The sequence below is a fragment of the Triturus cristatus genome, chromosome 4_1 (genome assembly GCF_964204655.1).
Source record: "Triturus cristatus chromosome 4_1, aTriCri1.1, whole genome shotgun sequence".
Classification (NCBI taxonomy): Eukaryota; Metazoa; Chordata; class Amphibia; order Caudata; family Salamandridae; genus Triturus; species Triturus cristatus.
In genome coordinates this window covers 92076614-92097535 of record NC_140585.1, presented here as the reverse complement: position 1 = coordinate 92097535, position 20922 = coordinate 92076614, and the positions used below count along the sequence as shown (strand labels likewise).

General features: G+C 46.1%; 1 protein-coding gene and 1 pseudogene across 5 annotated transcripts in view; both read right to left on the bottom strand.

The window, feature by feature from the left end:
• Positions 1-20922, bottom strand: part of LOC146839631 (uncharacterized) — a 606426-nt gene that overhangs the window by 248166 nt on the left and 337338 nt on the right. The gene's annotated exons all lie outside the window — the stretch shown is intronic.
• LOC146839633 (28S ribosomal RNA) lies at positions 18397-20488 on the bottom strand (annotated as a pseudogene).

The window sequence follows — 20922 nt, the reverse complement described above, 5'->3', positions numbered from 1 at the left end:
GCGGACGGGTCCGAGGCTGAACTCCCTGAGGGGGCGGAGGCTGCTCCGACAGCTGGCAGCAGCACTCCATCCGTCACCGCCCCCTCCATTCCCATCACCGCCCTCCCACTTGCTAAGGTCCCTTCTGTCCGTGCTAGGCAACACCGTGTCTCCTTCGTGCCAGGCACCGCACCCCCTGCCCCTGTCCCCCCTGCTGCCCTCACTGCCGAGTCTGTGGACATCCTGCGTCAGTTGCAGGTTGGTCAGACATCTATCCTGACTGTCCTCCATGGCCACACCAGACTGCTGACCCAGATGGTGTCGTACATGGAGGGCATGTCATCAGCGATGTCTGACCAACGGATGTTGCTGAGGTCCCTGGACTCGTCACTGACAGCAGCAGTGAGTCACCTGCAGCGCTGCGTCATCCCCCCTACCTCTGCACCATCCACAAGTCCCACACCCATGCCTGTCCCAAGCACACCAAGACATCCCCACACACGCACCCCAACAGACAAAAGCAGCACACCACCACGTAAGGGCAAGCTCACACCTCCTGACACGCACACTCAGGGGGAAGCAGGCACACCCACTGGGTCTGGGGCACACAGGCAGGCACGCAGCCACAGTCCTCTTCCACATGACTCACTCCCCAGTCCCTCCGATGTCACTCCCCTCGGCTCCCCTGCCCCAGAATTGGAGAAGGAGGCCTACTTGGCTGGGCCTCAGCCCCACCAGTTCACCAGGGCGCAAACGGTCAAGGCACTCCACGGGTAGGGGAGAAGAGTCCCCCAGCCTGTCCTCCACCTCCCCCAGTAGCGCTGCAACCCATCCCTCTGACCCCCCCCTCCTTGGGGCCTGTTTCTCCGGGTGCAGGAGAGACACTTGCTGATCTGGCAGAAGTGTGCAGTGCCGAGCTCACCTCCACCTTTGGTGCTGCCCCACCCCCTATGGTGGAGTCGTCCGTCCCTGCACCCATCACACCTACCCTTCCCCCTCCTGTCCCTGCGGTACCTGGTCCTTCTGTCACAAAACGGTTAGATACCGGAGGGTCAGAGGGAACATTTTTAAAGACCGCACAGGATTATATCCCCAAACAAAGTATTAAAGACACTGAAAACCCTGAGGTCTAAAATAGCAAAGAAAGAAAGATGAAAAGGTGGTGTGTGAAATGAGAAACAAAAGCCTAATGCACATGGTGAAAGGGCAATCCCTTAGGAACGTAATCACTCACTCACCCCGGGTAACAAGCCCCATCACATGGGATTTTCATCCCAAAGAAAAATCTCAAACTCTCAGGGGGCCGCAAGCCCCTCTACGAGAGGTAAGAGCTCAACGATGTTTATGTTTTGCACTGAAAGGTGGACTAAATCCACATATGAAGAGCTGGGTGTGAGTAGGGGGTGCAGTGCTGATGAAATAATAGTGCAATAAGAGTGTGTTAAAACTAGTTACGGGACGGCAAGGAGGAATCTCTTAGACACCGCCGTACCGATGCTAGATTAAAAAAGTGAGAGCCCCACTAGTTCAATATAACCAATGGAGCAATGTATAAGACAGTGGTCAACATGTTTCAGCCAAGGCACCTAACTAGGCTCGGCTTTCATCAGGACCTGGTTAGCTACTGCAAAAAAGAAAGAATTACGTATCAAAGGATATCGTGGGCACCCCAAAGTTGCTTGTAGGGTGTACGTCTCCTTAATGATTCAAACATCACCCGTGAAAACTGGGTGGAAAAATGACCTCCACCTGGCAACCGCTCAGGAAGGAACACCGCTCTCTCCGTCGGGGAACCGGGCTGGAATGAGCCTGCAGCCGGAGGTCTTGGCTGAAACATGTTGACCACTGTCTTATACATTGCTCCATTGGTTATATTGAACTAGTGGGGCTCTCACTTTTTTAATCTAGCATCGGTACGGCGGTGTCTAAGAGATTCCTCCTTGCCGTCCCGTAACTAGTTTTAACACACTCTTATTGCACTATTATTTCATCAGCACTGCACCCCCTACTCACACCCAGCTCTTCATATGTGGATTTAGTCCACCTTTCAGTGCAAAACATAAACATCGTTGAGCTCTTACCTCTCGTAGAGGGGCTTGCGGCCCCCTGAGAGTTTGAGATTTTTCTTTGGGATGAAAATCCCATGTGATGGGGCTTGTTACCCGGGGTGAGTGAGTGATTACGTTCCTAAGGGATTGCCCTTTCACCATGTGCATTAGGCTTTTGTTTCTCATTTCACACACCACCTTTTCATCTTTCTTTCTTTGCTATTTTAGACCTCAGGGTTTTCAGTGTCTTTAGTACCTGGTCCTTCCCCACATGATGCCCCCCCCCCAGTCGACAAACCAGAGGGTTATGATGTGCAGGCAAGCTAGGGGAGACGCGTGGCCATATGTCCCCCCCCCAAGGACTGATGATCTGGACTCTGAATGCCTTTGTACATAGTGTACTTTAAAGAATCTTATTTTTTCATGCTGAATAAAGCATTTTGTTTTTCGTTTAGAAAAGTCTTGCATTTCATGTATTGATGTTGATGCTGAGGCTCCAGGAGTTGGGGTTGTGGGAATGTGTTATGTTTCATGGAAATGTTGTAGTCTGCATCTCACGGGGTGGAACCTGGTATCTGCGTGCCCTCACAAGGTCTCTGCAAAGAATCTTTGATCGTGTCTGCTCTTTGTGTTTGGAGACATTGTCCCTAGGAGTGTTCCTTCCTCTGTGGCACCTGACATCTCCCCTGCAGAGGGTTGCACAATTGTTGTGTTGACCTGTGTCTACATTTCCTTAGTTGGTGATAGCTCCCTTCAACTCTGGCCATGCCTGCTCAGCAATGTCTCCGGCTGCATCATCTGTGCCATCCTTGGTACTAACTGTACTTGTGTATAGAGTATGTTGCCATGCCTTCATGGAGGAATTGTCCATTTTCCGCACAATGCACGTGTGTAATCCCAGCCTAGCACACATATGGTACTTGTTCTCCAGGGTATTTGGGCACCTGACTCACAATTGTGGGCATTGTATCTGTGTGAACTCCACCCTATTCCTTCCATGAGAGACAACATCTTGGTGGCTGTCACAGCACCTGTACATTCCTATCAGTCCAGGAATGTGCGTGACAGTGTGTGTTCCCTTTGGCTCTCCTAGTTTAGTAGGCATTGACATGACCATACAGTCTTGTGGCATGATCTCTGTGTGTGTATTGTGCTGCATCCGCCAGGGGTGGGTATGCATGTGTGATTTGTCCTCACACCCACATGTGGTGTGTCATGCAGTGGGGGATAGACATCCATCCTCATGGGAGTGGGACACTGCTGTCAGTGATGTGTTGGTAAGGCACTATCAACACATTCCAATTTTCGGGATGCGTACATACACCCATGGAGTTGGATCATCTGATGATGATGTACACACCCCCATGTCCCTGTCCACTGCTGGGAGTGATAGGCACCCACCCCTCACATGTCTGTGTTCACTGCTGGTATTCCTCTGCACCCACCCCCATGTCTGTGTCCACTGCTGGTATTCCTCTGCACCCACCCCATGTCCCTGTCCACTGCTGGTATTCCTCTGCACCCACCCCCATGTCTGTGTCCACTGCTGGTATTCCTCTGCACCCACCCCCATGTCCCTGACCACTGCTGGGAGTGATAGGCACCCACCCCTCACATGCCTGTGTCCACTGCTGGTATTCCTCTGCACCCACCCCCATGTCCCTGTCCACTGCTGGTATTCCTCTGCACCCACCCCCATGTCCCTGTCCACTGCTGGGAGTGATAGGCACCCACCCCTCACATGTCTGTGTCCAATGCTGGTGGAGGAGTGTGGCTCAATGGTTAGAGAGGCAGACCCTGAAGCAGAGTTCTGGCCAGGGACCAGGGTTCGATTCCCACCTCGGCGGGGCTCGGGCTCAATTTCCTCGGACTTGTCTATTCTCGCCTCACGCTGCAACTCTGGGCAATAGCTTGCTTAGCCTCCACACCGGCCCCAACAGCGCTAAGGATGCCTGGCTTCACCCTGGGGGTGCCCAGGATTGGACACTTCACAGGGAAAGCCAGGAGGGGTTCCACAGCGGTATGAGTATCAGCGCCAGGAAACCGCAAAGGCGACACCGCAAGGTGGCCGTCTGGTAACAGTGCGCTCTATAAGTACCTTGACATTTACATTTACATTTACATTCCTCTGCACCCACCCCCATGTCTGTGTCCACTGCTGGTATTCCTCTGCACCCACCCCCATGTCCCTGACCACTGCTGGGAGTGATAGGCACCCACCCCTCACATGTCTGTGTCCACTGCTGGTATTCCTCTGCACCCACCCCCATGTCTGTGTCCACTGCTGGTATTCCTCTGCACCCACCCCATGTCCCTGTCCACTGCTGGTATTCCTCTGCACCCACCCACCCACCCACTTGCCCCCTTGCTGTGTTACACTGCTGTCCTGGGCATACACCACCCCCAATTTACAGCTGCTGTGCTGCACCAAGCTGTAAAACAACATTCGTGGCGTGTGTACGCCGTGTATCCATCATGTAATGGTGCCTTAGGGGTACACACGCTCTGGGGGGCGTGGGTACGGGCCATACCACCATTGTAGTACAAGTCGACGTCCACTTCCATTGTGGAGGTAGGTAGGGATTGGTGGACACGCCCCCCGGAGTGACCAGAGCCTGGAGGTAATTTATCTGCAGGACATATGTATATGTTTGATTGGGTGGGGGTTATGTTTCCTGCCCCAGCCCCCCCCTCCCTTTGCCCCTGGGTGTTGTTCTGACCTTCTGCGGCGTCTGCGTCGGTTTCTGAACACGAGGTCATAGGCTATGAGGGCCGGGATGACGCGTAGGTTGGGGTCCATGGCTGTCCGTCGCGTACCGGGACTCCTTGTTCGCGTCGTCCTCAATTTTGCGGTAGTTTTTGGCTGCCTTAAAAAATGAGCGGTGCGGAGTGACTTGGGCACGGATCGTACTTGCTGGTCCGTAAAACGCTGCCTGACTCCGTCCGGACGTCACGTACGCGATGTCCCGGATCGGAATTGTGGGTAAATTTTCGAGGCACGTAGTTTTTTACGATTCAAACAGAAATGGTATTTCTGTCCGATTCGTACTTGTGGGTTTGTAAGCTGTTTTGCCCGGGTACGAGTCGGACGGAGAATACGCTCCGTACGACCATTCGTACCCGGGTTTTACAGGATCGGAATCAGCACCATGGTGTTGTAGCTGGCTGTTGGGTATACAGGGGGATAGGGTGGGAAATTAACTAGTTAATAAACATTAATTTTCTAATACATTTTAGTTAATTTATGATTGATATTGTTTAATAAATTATGTTAATATTGATGTATTTTTGTTATATGTTATTTACGGGCTGTTATGTTTGTAAAGGTATAAGGTGTGAAGCAAATTAAGTAATACTTAGTTTACAATTAATTAATAATTGTTAATTATTTTACTGATTTTAAGTATTTATCTTAAAGAAAACGTATTTATTTTACTTATATTTTTATTGCAGGCTACTAGGTTTGTAGGGGTCTAGGGTGGGTAGTTAAGTACCAATTAATTAATAATTCTTATTTATTTAATTAATTTTTAATTTTGTAAAATATGGAAAACTGCTTTATTATACGAATATTTTAGTTGCAGGATGCTAGGGGGATAGGGTGGGATGTTATTTAAATAATTTATTTTTCAATATTTCTTTTACATTCATTATATAATTAAATTATGGATTATTTAATTATTTTAATTGAATATTAGTTATGGACTGCTAGGTTCGTAGTGGTCTAGGCTGGGAAGTTAATTAAGTAATCATTAATTATTAATTGGTAATTATTTAATTGATTTTCAATATATAAATCATGTCATACTTATTGTTGAAGGTTTATTTTAGGAGTGGGATGCTAGGTTTTTAGGGGTATCGAGTGGGACGTTAATTAGGATTTGAATAGCAACTGTTTATTAATTGTTAATTATTTTAATGAATTGTAATTATGTAAATTGATTATTTTAAATGCTTAGCACATGTATGTTAATTAATAATTTTATATTAAGAGTTTAATATTTAGCTACGTTCTTGGTATTACTTATATATGCCATCTGTTTGAAGTAAAGTACTTTCTCTAATATTAATTAAACTGCAGTAGTAATAGTTAACTATTGCCACAACTTCATTAGGCCCTGGGAACCCTATTCTTCAGGGTTGTTTTTTAGCATAAATGGTAGAGAGATCACTTAGCTCCTATCCCTGAGCCACATAAGGCTCTGGCAACCCAATACCTCAAGCCTGTCATTATTATAAGTGGGTGCCCCGGTGCCCACCCTAGGCACCCACAATCAGTACGTTGGAGGGTGCGAGGGGAGCCTCGGGACCTCCGCAGCCCAAGCCAGCTTCCTGCATGTTGCGGGAGCAAGCATTATGCTGCTTCCTCCGGGCGGGCGCAATCTGTTGTTCTGTTTCTCAGCCACATCATTGCGGGCAGGTAAACAGACACAAGTCTGCTGTCAACTGGTGGGAGCCTTTTTAAAACATCCACCAGCTAGGAGCAGACTTTGTGTTTGCTCCCATTTGGCAGTATATTTAAAAATACTCTTGACAGGCGGGAGCCAACACAAGTTTCTTTGCCTGCCCAGGTGCAAGCAAGGAAACTGGTGTGTCCTGGTAGTTAGCTTAAACAGCTCTGGGAGGGGAGCTGGTGCCTTCCTCCCCATATTTATTAAATTTGGCCCCATGGGATGGGATTACCAGGGCTGAATATGGCTCAGGTAGGGTGGGACTTTGCCCCCCTACACTGTCATTTTTGCTGAGATTGTGGCAAGAACCACTGATTTCTTTTTAATTTTCGCTGGGTCCCCCAATGGTATTCTTACCCTGATCTCTTTTATTTTGTTGTCTTTAAATTCAGCAGAGAGAGTCCTGTAGTGGCTGCCAACACTTTTCTCATGTTGCTGGCAGCCAAGGGAGTAAAAAGCTCCCCTGGCCAATCAGAATGCTCTTTTTATTAAAGTTGGGTTTGAGGTACTCTTGAGAAAGTGCCTCAAACCTAACTGTCCAGATATACAAATATTTTTAACCTTTATTTTTCAAAATCTACTGAGTGGATTTGCACCAAATCACAAAAGGAAAAATCTGCGGACCACCATCTAGCTTCCTGAAAAATTTGGTGAAATTCAGAAATTTTGCATGCACAAACTGGTCAATAGGGAGCACCTTTTTGGAAGTCTTTGTGGAAATTCATTAAGCGTGTCAAATGTTATAATCTAAACAAAAAAGGCCTTAACTATTACTACCCAGTGGTAGGTAGGTATGTTATATATATTCACTGAAGGTTATAGAGACATTATAGTTAGGCTCAGGTGTCACTCTTACAAAACCAGAGAAATTCAGCCATTATAGTTAGTGAGCTAACTATAACTCACACCCCTGCAATGTACTGCTTAAGACCCTACATATTACATCACTCAAGACATGGTCAGTGACATCACTGATGACATCTCAAATGACATCACTGATAACATCATCTGGTGACTTTTTTTTAAAAGTTTGAATGTTACATTATATATAAGGCTCCCTGTTTTCCGTTTTTACGGATTTTTACAGATAAATACAGACAGAAAACATTTATTTTCTTGTCTGTATTTATTTTGAAATGTGGATAAAAACAGAAATTGGGTTGCTTTTTGAGTAATTCTAAATACTGTCTGCCATGACTGCCAGGCTAATTGCTGTGTGGATTGATAGGTATGAGGATAAAAAATAAAGGAATTTTAGTAAAGAAGTTTTAACAGCAGAAGATATGCACAAGATTGATACTGAAATATGCATATTTTCTTATCAGTGCATTGATTTATCTTCTGTGGGGGTTTACAACATTGAAACTTCGTAGCCATTCAAACATGAGTGCATATTTACCGGCTAAATAAATGTGGAAATATACTAATTTCAGATGCATTTTTCCACAAATCCCAAAATAAATATGGATAAATACAGATAAAATTAGCAAAAAATAAAAATGGATAAATACAGACGGGAATGTCAAAAAAATAAATACCATAAAACCGGGGGCCCTAATTATATATCAAGGTGTATTGGTAAATCAGTGGGTGTATGAGTGCCTGATTGGATGATTCAGTGGGTGCGTGACTAACTGTATAAGTGAGTTATTAGATGTCTCAGTGAATGTATGGGTGAGGAACTGTTGGAAATGGCACTTTTTCGCAGGGTTATCCCCAAACTTTTTGCTTCTTCCTCCTACTTTTTCCTGACCTGTGGTAGTTGGCTTTAGGACTCTGGGCACTTTACCACTGCTGATCAGTGCTAAAGTGCATATGCTCTCTGTGTAAATTGTTATTGTGATTGGTTATCCATGATTGGCATATTTGTTTTACCAGTAGGTCCCTAGTAAAGTACACTGAGTGTGCCAGGGCTAGTAACTCAAATGCTACTAGTGGGCTTGCAGCACTGATTGTGCCACCCACATGAGTAGCCCGGAAAATATGTCTCAGGCCTACCACCGAAGTGCCTGCCCGCAGTTTGTTAACTGCCATTTTGACCTGGACAGTGTACCCACTTGCCAGTCCTTAACTTTCCCTTTTCTTGCACATAGGACACCCCTATGGTAGGCCTAAGGTACCTCCCTGGGCAGGGTGCATCATATGGGAAACACTGCCAATTTCATTATTCACTATTGAAAGGCTATCTTGCCCATAGGAGAGAATGGGGAATGCTCTGTGACATTTTTACAAGCATATCTTCCCATAGGAGTAAGATGGAAAATTGGAGTCTGGTATACCTGAACTCAGAATTTATTAACACATCTTTTAGTAAGGATGTTTTTTAAATTCTGTGTTTGAAAATAGCACTTTTAGAAGGTGGCTGTTTTCTTGACCTACCTTCCTGTGTGCCTCTGCCTGTTTGTGGATTGACTGTCTGGCTTTCGAGTGACAGGGGCTGGGGTGGCTCCAGGAGTTTGGATGAGTCAGCCCTTGGCTGAATAGGCCGATCTGCATTTGGAGTGGTGGGAGGAGTAGCACCTGGGTCTGGCTAGGGTTATGCCTGCCTTGCACAAAAGACCGGCTCCACCTCCTGTGGTGTGTCTGAAGACCCTGGCCCACACTGACAAAGGAAGAATCACATCATCTAGGGAACTTTTTATGATTGTGGACTCCCTATTTTCCCTACAAGTGCCTGATCCAGTTGTGGGCTCACAGGAGTTGTGTAATAAAATCTCAGAGTTTTTCCATAATAAAATTGAGGATATCTATCTCGCTCTGGAAACACAGAGGAGTACCTTGGGGGCTCACTCTCCCTTGGCCCTCGCAAAATTGGAGTCCTGGACCAGAGATCCCACTAAGACCCTCACCCATTTCCCGCCACTTTCCCTGGAGGAGCTTGATCTTCTGTTGGACAGGACAAAGTCGGCCTCTCCTTCGGACCCTTGTCCCCTGAAAGTGCTGAAAGCATGTAGGGACACCCTACTACCGCCTCTGATGGCGGTGATGAATGGTGCTATGGCACAGGGTACTTTTCCGGCAGCCTGGAAAAAGGCGATAGTGAAGCCCCTGCTTAAAAAGCCCACCCTGGACCCAGAAATGCTTAAAAACTTCAGACCCATATCTCTGCTGCCTGCCCCAGCCAAAATGCTCGAAACCCACCTTAATTGTCATCTGTCTGCCTTCCTGGATTCTTTTGGGTTTCTGGACAACTCCCAGCATGAATTCAGGAAACTCCATAGTACGGAATCTGCACTCACTATGGTGGTGAATAATATTCGAACAAAGGTGGATCAAGGTCAGACCACTCTTTTGGTCCTACTTGATCTAACAGCAGCATTTGATACCCTGTCTCCCTCGACTTTAGCATCACGTCTGAGGGAGGTAGGAGTGGCGGGTCCGGCCCTGAGCCTTTTGTCCTCTTTTTTAGATATAAGAGAGCAGAGGGTCAAGCTTGGTGAATTCCTCTCCCCTGCTAAATCCTTGCAATGTGGGGTTCCACAGGGGTCGGCCTTGAGCCCGACCCTGTTTAACATTTACGTGGCCCCACTTGCTAGGCTTGTGAAATCGCAGGGGATGGAGGTGGTGTCATACGCCGATGACACCCAGATCATGGTGTCCCTGGCTCACTCGGTTAGTACATCCGCGTCAACTTTAGGAACTGTATGCAAGCAGTCTCCGAATGGATGATTCAAAACTCCCTAAAGTTGAACGGCGATAAAACCGAGGTCCTGATCTTTGGTAAGAATCAGGATATTTGGTCCAGTGAGTGGTGGCCCCCATCTTTGGGAACTTGCCCTATTCCATCCCACTCTGCCAGGAACCTTGGCGTTATATTTGACACCTCGTTGACTATGACTCCCCAGGTCAATAGAACGGTGGCCACCTGCTGGGGGGTTATCAAGATTCTTAGGAGAATCATTCACTATCTTTCCCCCCAGGCTCGTAAGCAGATTGTGGTTGCGCTAGTGGGCTCAAGGTTGGACTATTGCAACGCACTATATGCAGATATCAACAAGGGTCTCATTCAACGCCTTCAGGCTGTGCAGAACGCTGCAGCAAGATTTGTTCTGTCTGTACCTAATGCTTCCTCGGCTACATTAGCCATGAAGAGTTTGCACTGGCTTCCAATCCAGCATAGGATCTCGTTCAAACTTCTATGCTTGGTGTATGGAGCCCTATTGGCCGGATCCTCTGATGCCTTAGGTTCCCTGCTAACCTGCTATATCCCAAGCAGGTGTCTCCGCTCCTCCGAGATGAATCTTCTTGTAGTTCCCCGTTCCAAGAAAGTCAGATGGGGCAGCAGGGCCTTTTCCAACGTGGCCCCTCGATTATGGAATGCCCTCTCTTCGGAGATTAAGGCCCAACATTCACTAGCCCTCTTTAAAAGAGCGCTCAAAACCTGGTGTTTCATCAAGGCCTACCAGTAAGCAAGTTCATTTGATCTAACTAGCATTCTTTGGTTAGGCGCCTTGACGCCCATTGGGCTTAGAAGCGCTTTACAAATTAGATTTCATTCATTCATTCAAGAAGTTGTGCACTGGGAGAGTGCACCCAGAACTGGTTTGGACTGGGTTCAGGATCCCTTAAACAAAGAGAACAAAGACATTTTGGGGTATAAATATTAGAGCTGAAACCCCTGAACTTTAGACTACTTTGTGATCAAGAGAAACCTTTGCAAAAGAGGACAGCTGAAGAGACTGAGGATGAGTACTGCCCTTGCTGTCTGTCTGGGGCTGGCCTGCAGTTTGCTGTTTCTGATGAAGGAGAGGACGAGGGACTTTGCTGTGTGCTGTGTCCCCCCTGCTTGCATAAGGACTTTGCTGTGTGCTGCGTCCTGAAGAGAAAGTCTCCAAGGGCCTGAAAAGAGCTGGCCTCCTGTTGTGGGAACTCAGGAACATCAAAGATGCCCCCATTGTCTCAGCGGCACTGTGTGTGTGTGCTTTTTGCAGCCTGAGACTGTTGTGTGGTCCGCTGTACCTGTGTGCCTCAAAGCGCACTATGACCGCACTGAACCCTGCAGCGTAACCATCGTACTGCTGCTAAATCACCGCCGCTGGCCCGAACCGTCATCTACAAAGAACTGCAAGTGTTTCACAGCCCCTGGCCCGAGCCGTGAATTGCCAAGAAGTTTTGCGAGCCGTCACCGCCGCTGTCCCGAGTCATCTGCCCAAGATCGAGAAGCACCCAAGAATGAGCTGCGCTGGCATCCGATGTGAGGCGTCACCTTGCAACCGGGATTCCTCAGTGTGGAACAGCTGTTGTCAACGGAGCTGCCCCGTGGGACATCGATCTGCAAGGAAAGGAGAAGAGAGGAAGCAACCCCCAGGTGAAGCTCGGACCGAAGTCCAGAGCGCTGCGTGTGTCACCGCCTGGGGTGGGTTGCGTGTCTGTGAGAGACTGCTCTCATCTCCAAACTTCGTAGCGAGAGCCTCCGCTCGCATGATCTCACTGGCCCGTACTTGCCCAAAAGGAGCGGCAGTACCGGGGCCCATGTTAAAGCTATTTACCTGATTTAAAAGCATTTGGCGGCATACTTCTGCAATCGCTTACCTGGAGCAATGCCGTGGTGAGAGTCTGTGAAGAGCACCGTGTGTCGGTGCTGAACTGTGCTTTCGACATTTTTGGTTAATTACACCGAGGATTACAGAACCTAGAAGTTATTGGTGGTAACACCTTGAAAAGTCACTTTACTGAATACGCATATGTTGGATTTTTGTCGTTTTGGTCCTGTCAAAGTTTGGATAAAGAAACCTTTATTTTTCTAAACCTGTTTGGCGTCCATTTGTGGTGTTAACACTGTGTTACAGTGGGTGTTGGTACAAATACTTTAACCATTCCCTTGAGGATAAGCCTGTCTCCTCTTGCCAAGCTTTCAAGGGGGTGAGCAGGGGTTATCTAGAGTGTGTTTTCCCCTTACCCGAGGGTCCTTATTTGGTCAAATGTACCTACCTCTGCCAACTAGAGACCCCCATTTCTAACAGGGACTGATTGTGTGAATGTGTGTATCTGTCTGTCAGTTAGTGTCTAAGTGGCTCTATAAGTGTGTGAGTGGGTACGTGAGTTTCTGTATTGGTGAGTGATTGGTTGTCTGAGTACCTCTATGGGGGTCTGAGTGTGGGTGGGTGATGAGTGAGTGGGTTAGTCAGTGGATATATGGGTTAGTGAGTGAATTTGTGTGGGACTGTATGGGTGATTGAGTGTGTGTATGGCTGTGTCAGTGAGTGAGAGCATGTGCCAACGGTATATGGGTGAGTTACTGGGTATGTGAAAGGCAGTATAGGTGAATGACGGGGTATTTGAGTGACTGGATGTGTGAGTGAATGAATGCAAGAGTGGCTGTATAGCTGAGTGTGTTCTTGTGTCAGTGACTGTATAGGTGAGTGAGTTTACAGTATCTGTAGGAGTAAGTGACTGAGTATGTTTAACTGTATGGGTGAGTGAGTGGTTGTGTGATTGACTGTATAGGTGAGTGAGTAGGTGTGTGAGTAATTCTATGGGGGACTGACTCAGTGTGTGAGTGGCTGTATGGGTGTATAAGTAGATATGTCAGTGGATGTATTAGTGAATGAGCGGGTGAATGAGTGGCTGTATGGGTGAGTGAGTGGATGTTTATGTTGATCTATGGATCAGTGAGTGGCTGTGTAAGTACTGGTATGGTTGTGAAAATGGGTTTGAGTGTGTAGTGTGGTAGTTGGAGTGGGTGTATGAAAGGTTATATGGGGGAGTGAGTGGATGAGTCAGAAATGTTATGGATGATGTCATCAGTAATGTCATTTGAGATGTCATCAGTGATGTCACTGACCATGTCACGAGTGATGTAGTATTTGAGGTCATAAGCAGTGCATTGCGGGATGCAAAGTTATAGTTAGCTCACTAACTATAATGGCTGAATTTCTACGTTTTTGTACGAGTGGCACCTGAGCCTAACTATAATGTCTCTGTAACCTTTGTTTTTTTCCGTGAGTTTCTAAGTATTTTAACTAGCAGTCAAATTTGCATAGTGGTGGAGAAAGGAGGCTGGGCCCCCAACCACCTCAGGACTCCAACTGTGTAGGACCTACAGGAGGTACCAGGAGGGCTTCTTGGCCCCCAAGGTCCCTCAGGAGTAAAGTGAACTTCATCCCCCAACCAATAGTACACCACCAGCTGTGTGTTTGCGGAGTAGTGGAGAAAGGGGGCGTGGCCTCCAAACACCTTAGCAATCCCACTGTGTGGGACTTACTGGAGGTAACAGGAGGGGTAGTTGGCCCCCAAAGATGTCCTTCAGGGCAAACTACCCCACAGCAGGATTGTTGTTGGGGGCCACTCCCCCTTTTTCCACCACTCTGCAAACACACCTCCTAGCCCACTACTAGTAGGGGGATGAACTCCCTTTGGCTCCAGAAGGTGCTTGGGGGCCAACTACCCCACCTGTTAACTCCAGTAAGTCCCACGAAGTGGGTTCGCTGAAAGGTATTCAGTGGCCGCGCTCCCTTTTTCCACCACTCTGCAAACTCACACCTATAATAATTCTAAAACTAGTAACTAAACATTCCTAAATCTAAAACATATTTACATTCAAACATGTTAACTGTAACCAACTTTGTATGGAAACTCTAAATGTGTAACTATACTAGATTTAAAAATCAACAAATAAACATTCTTAAAGCAATATATTAACATGAATGAAATCTTCGTGGTGCAAAACAGTGTATATCTGAGCATTGAGTTTAACAGTTAATGTTCCATGAATACTTGACACATTTTAAGAGGGTCCGTTAAAGTAGTCAGGCAAACATTCTTCTTGAATGGGAAAGGCATTTGTAAACCAAGATCAGCCAGAGCAACATCATTACATTGAGGCTAAATACCCTGATTCTACAATATTACCATGAACTTTCACAGTGGAACAGCTGGTGAAATTTGTGATTGCCTGTGATGAATCTTGATAATATTTAACTTTATTCTCAAATAGTTCAAGTGAATTTTGTGAGTTTTCATATCAAATTGAGACATCAATCACTACAGCAGTACCATCTTTGGTAAATACTACATCCGGTTTTCAAAGTTCACCTTGACTGTTTTTCACATTAGGTTCCCTATATTGTCATCCAACTCCTCCTTTTAGTTCTTTCAATGAGAAGTTCCAATATTTTGATATGTCTATTGATCTGTATGTCCTTGGTTTAGGACATGTACCTGAAATGTGAGCAATTGTTTCACAAACATCCTCAAAGTATCTGCGAGTAGTAAATGTTCGATTTCTTCCTCTAATTATGTTTTCTCTGGTGTACAGACGATTGGCTTGTAACATCAGTACAGCTATCTATTGGTTTTTCTTGAGCTTGGTGTGTTTGCTAATCCAAAAATTTGAAGTTGGATTGTTTGCCATATAGTTAATAGCATCACCCTGGACAGGGAGATTGTTTTTATTTCTCAAATTCCTATTTTCTCCAATCATAAGCTGCTAACAATTGCAAATCATAGTTCAGCAATATACTGTCTAGAATGTTAAGTTTGTGTGTTTTGATGATATCAATCTTTTCATTTATTATTTCTCCTGGTTATATGTACAAGTGAGCAATGTACAAATGTGAAGTTTATCTGTATATTGTTGATTTTGTTGAGTTCAATTGTTGTACATAGCTTTGGTACACTGATGCCCTCATACGATCTTTTGGAGTAGACCATGCATGTGTATGCAGGTAGGAGAAGGAAGTGTTTGACATATTTCTTTATTGTTTGGTCCAGAATGTTTAGAGTTTTTGCATTTGTGCCTGCCACTTCAAATGTAACTGACAATTTAGTAACCAGATATCGGCTTAAGATTTCAAATTTTACAGTGGGCTTCAGTGGTAAGTTGTCAAGTTCTGAGCCCAATTTGTGAGAACCTCATTTATTTTGCTGTTACTTGTATGGCCAGTGTGTGGATCAAAGTTCACTCCGGGGTATCTCTCACTATCACCTGGATGAATATTCTCAGTATCTTGTTTTTCAAAGTCCCATAGTTTGCAGTTATTCACCAGGGTTTTTGTCTATGTTATGACATGTGAAATCTGTGTTTTTTCACATTTAGTTTTAAACCTGTCGCTTTACTCCATTTTTTAATAATTTTCATATAAGTTCTCATTCCTTCTCAGGTGTTGCTGAGTATCGCTATATCATCGGCAAAGGCTGGAGCAGTGATCTGCTCAATAAAACCATCTGCGCTGAATGTAAAGCTCCAGTCGTTTTTCTGAAGTTCACACATTAGGGGATCCATGGCAATGTTAAACAGCAGTGGGGATAACGAGTCACCTTGTTTTATTCAGGATTTAATTATTATTTCTGGCGTAGATTAATTATTTTTTCACTTGAAAGACGTTGCTGAGTCTGTATATAAGTCTTTTATTACATCCATGATGTATGAAGGAACTCTGTGCCTTTTGAAACTCTATAGAATGTGACCATGGTTGGCAGAGTCAAAAACCTTGGCGATGAACACCACTGAAAGTGAGTCTGTTTTTTGGTGGCTCTTTTATAATATTCTGAAGAAGAGTCAGATTTTTGAGACAACCTCTCATCTTCATGAAGCCTTTTTGTCTCTTATTCAGATTGATGAATGAGGCAAGCCTTTTGGTCAAGATTTCTTTTAAATTGTTTTATGAATGTTATACTGATTGTAATGGGTCTCTAGTTGCTTATTCTCTTTAATTCACTGATTGGTACATTCATCGGGATTAGTATGGAACGTTTTTTCTTTGTACATTCTGGGACTCTTCTCATAGTTAACCAAGTCGATAATATTTTAGGCTGCAGCCTTGGTTGTTTATTGTGAACATTGTTTGGATCATTTAGGCTAATCCTGTCAGGCCCCACAGTTTATGTAAGTTAGAGTCTTTGAAAGCTGCAGTTCTTTCAAGCAGTGTAATTTGTTTTGATAATCTTTCAACATTTTGTTCTTCTAGTATCCTATCAATAAGGATGAATTTTTCTTGTTCTCTTTTTCTGTAATATCTTTGTAGTATTGAAAGATATATTCAGCACTGATTTGGCAAGTGACATCTTCTGCACCATCAGTGATTATCCTGGCAATTTACTTCTTGTCTTTCATAAACATTTCATAGTATTCCTTATAGTTGCCTTTTGCATATCTTTTTCTTTTGTGTTCTATTAAGTCTTCCATTTTTCTTATCTTTATTTGGTATATTGATTTGAACAGAGGCATTCTGATGCTCCTCTTGAGCAGTATTCATAGGCTCATTACTAGATTCACTTGTAAGTTCATTGTGATTGACTGGCATAGGACTTATATCGCTGGTGTTTTCTGAAATATAGTCACAATTTCATCCATCAGGCCCATAGCAGCATCATGGTGCTTTGTGGTTTGGGAGTATTACAGAACTTCTGAAATTCTGGCATTCAGATCATCAAAGTTTCTGATTTTTGATGCACGCTTTCTGTTGATAAATTCTTTACAGCTTTCTTTTATTATTTCCGCTGATACTTCAGATTCATCGTTGGAGTCCCTTTCAGTGTTGTTGGATGCTTGCAGTACATCCTTTGCCGTTTTCTACTTCCATCTCTTGAATCCCTTCTTTTTTCTGCAATTTGTTTCCTGTTTTTATTATAAAAATGCAGAACCATGAGTGCATTTATAGTTCTTCTTGTGACCACAATTTGGATGGTTTGCTGCTTGCTAATGCTAATAGCATCAGTTTGTGCTTTTGGATGTGCATGTTGTGACACTCCAACTTTTGTTCCAAATCTGAGGTCACAAAAACTACATAGAAATTGGAGCCCTCCTTTTCTTGTTCTTCCTTTGCATTTTGCATAGTGGCATGCAATGTTGTGAAATTCAGCTTCCATGTCACATTTTGAACAATATGTTTTCAGGTAAAATCCTCTATATTTATTTGAGACATGCTTTCTAAGTTCTTTGAAAGTTCTTATTATGTCTCCACATAGATCACGGTTAGATTTGTCATTGGGATATTTCCAGTCAATTACTTTTTTGATGAAATCACTTTTATTGTTACTGAGTCTATTGTTGAACTCATAAACATCAGGTAGATTCTCAAGTCTTGATGCAATTGTGTCACTTCTGGCTGAGGAGGCCACAAATTCAATGTTTTCTCTGCTGTATTTTGGTTACCTCATCTTCTGTTATTACGGAAGGTGAACAAGGTGACATATTGTGATTTGAATCGTTATTTGTTGTATTGTTAGAATTGGGTCCTGGATTGACAAAATCAGTAAGGAGGTTAACAATTTGTGGAAAAGACAGCACCTCACTTCGCCATCTTAAGGAGGTTTTTAATCACCAGGAACTACCCCATCTGGAAATGTGATTGGTAGCTTCGCCATTTCTCACTTTCATACTCACTGCCATGATAGAACCTTGTCTGGCCGATCTCTATAGACTACTCTTTAATGATTGTAGTGGTATAAAGACAGTAACCAGCAGGAACACTTGGATGTAAAGGCCACTATGACTGGGAAGAGGTTAAGAGAGTCATAGTTCTTCCACCAAGAGTCATAGTTACTCCCGCTGTTTACCTGCACTTCATTGAATTTCTTCACTTTGACATTCAAAGCACTGGACAGAAATCACATTGTGTCAGCACCCGCCTCAGGCCTTCCTGATGCTTTGTTTTAATTAAACAGTCTGTTTCCTCTGTTTCATACCAGTTCTACGTCAGCTGCTAGGTGCCGGCCAAGGTAGAACGCCGGCCAGCACCGTGGGCAGGGGCACAGGAAGAGGTGACCACCGTAACTGGGGGGAAATTCACAGGAATTGCCCGGCTCATGTCCAGAGCTGCAGCTGCCCCAGAGGGCGGGGCCTCGTCTAGCCCTGGCACATGGCCAGCACGCTTTGCGCCCCAGCCTGATCAAGCCAGCCCAACCGACCCAGCCATTATAACCAATCCTTCTCCCGAAGTTACGGATCTGACTTGCCTACTTCCCCTGTGCCAAAAGTCCAGCGGTTGTTCACCTTGGAGAACTGCTACAGATATTGGTATGACCCGGTGCGATATTTACACCATTTCTCCTGGATTTTCCATGGACCAGTAAGAGCTCACCAGATGCAGCTGGAACTCTGATGCTTTCCAAGGCTTAGGCCTCTATCTCGGGGCAAACCCATTCGCAAAGAAAAGAGAACTATCCCTGGGGCTCCGGCTGGCTTTGCCAGGATCGTTGCATTACCACACTGGACAATGCAAGGCCACTTCGAGTCCAGGGTTCTGAACCCAACTGAACCCTTTTGATCAGCTGAAGGTAAAAGAAGCAATCACCCATTCATTCCAAATGGCGCTCACCCATCTCTTAGTACCGACTGACCCATGTTCAACTGTTTTTCACATGGACCACCTCTCCACTTCAATCTTCAAAGTTTTCTTTTGAATATTTTCTACCCCCACCAAGATCTGCACCTGCAGCAACTCCACCCGGGCCCTAGCTCCGGATTTTCAATGACACAACTGTGGCCTTCCTATTTGCAAGAATTACCCCTCGCAGCTCTCAGTGCCACTAATAGGCCCGACGCTCCAGCGCCATTTATTTTCAGGGTCAGTTGATTCTGCAGGTGATTTGTTACACACTCCTTAGCAGATTCCGACTTCCATGGCCACCGTCCAGCTGTCTATATCAACCAACACCTTTTCCTGGGTCTGATGATCATTGACATCGGGCGCCTTTTCCCTGCGTTTGGTTCATCCAGCAGTGCCATTATTGCTTACCTAAAGTGACCCATCAGGCATTCGCATTCCATGCCCGTTTCAATGCAAGGCTTCTTACCCATTTAAAAATTGAGAATAGGTTGAGATCGTTTTGGCCCGAAGCCCTCTAGCCATTCACTTTACCAGATAAAACTGGGGGTTCTGAGCACCAGCTATTCTGAGGGAAACTTCGGAGGGAACCAGCTACTAGATGGTTCGATTTGTTATTTTCCCGAATTGCATGTCAGGACCACTACGGACATCAAACAAAGTTTATTCTAGCTTCACCCTGCCCAGGCATAGTTAACCATATTTCGGGTCCTTTCACCGACACTCATGCTCCACCACCCCAAAAGAGTGGGCAAGATGGGCTGGTGGTGCGCCCCTGCTGGCTACGTGGCAGGATCCCACCTTAGCCAGCGCACACCAGTCCTCACATTCATTGCGCCACAGGGTTTCACTAGGCTCCCTGACTAGCTCACGTGTTAGACTCCTTGGTCCATGTTTCAAGACAGGTCAGGTAGGTAACTGACATTGCCGCTGATTCCTGGCACCCGCATTGGCCCTGCAGCATGATGTGGTCGAGGCTTACTGAGCACAGTCCATCCTAGTCATCTGTTGCACTGGGAGAAGGGCACCCCGGCACACCCCGACAGGTGGTTGGGGCGGTTGCTGGGGGAGAGCTCAGAGGCAGTCGAATCTCCCTCAGCCCGCAGACATGACAGAGCTGCAGCCATGGGGCTGTAACACTCTCCACCGGAGTGGAGATCCACCTGCCATCCTGAAATCTTCTCAGCCGACTTGAAGCCAGTTGAGGCACAGCACCGCGGAGGAAATGTAGCCTGCAGGGGTGGGTGCCACTGCGCAGTCGTCCCACAGAGGAGATCTGCCTTCCAGGTGACCGACCATCCCGCTATGTTGAATTTTCTGGGTGGACTGCACACACTCCACCCCTTTACCTCTCGACAGTTTCACGCCCTCTTCAATTCTCTTAAAAGTTCTTTTCAACTTTCCCTCACAGTACTTGTTGGCTATTGCTCTCGCACTCGTATTTAGCTTTAGATGGAGTTTACCACCCGCTTTAGGCTGCATTTTCAAGCCAAGTGACTTTGAGAAGACCCGATCATGGCATGCCAGGGGCTGCTACTGGCCTAACACCATCTGTGGGGGAGTCTCGGGCAGAAGTACTTGGGTCCCCTGAGCGATGCCGGGGAGTCGTACTTCTGTATGCCACATTTACCGTACCCACGGCCAGGCAAGAATTTATCACTGGGCTCATCACTCGCTGTAACTGAGGGAATCCTGGTTAGTTTCTTTTCCTTCACTTAGTAATATGCTTAAACTCAGTGGGAAGCTACGTCTGATCTGAGGTAGTTGGATGCCGAAGCATAGGGGGGGCCAGAGAACACCGGCCACTGGGCTGCAGGGGCTATGGTTGCAGCAGCGCACCCTTTTTCCTGGAATGGAGACTGAGGCCCATGCTGGCAGGCTAGCACCTGGGGGCCTGGCAGGGGGTGGCCTTCCACTGGACCCGGCCACAGAGGTGGGCGCCAGAGGCAGGGGCAGGGGGGTAGCAATGGGAAACCATAGACAGCCACAGGCAGCACACATTCGCACAGTCAGGCTACCTGCGACAGGCACAGGGTGGTCCAGTCACCAGTCTGTACACCGCTAAAGTGGGAAGGAAGGGTAGGAGCGCCAGGCTGTCTTCCTCAATGACAGGACTGGGGGAGGTATCCTTCAATGGGCAATTGTGGGTCTGACCTTGTGGGGGGACAAAGGGAG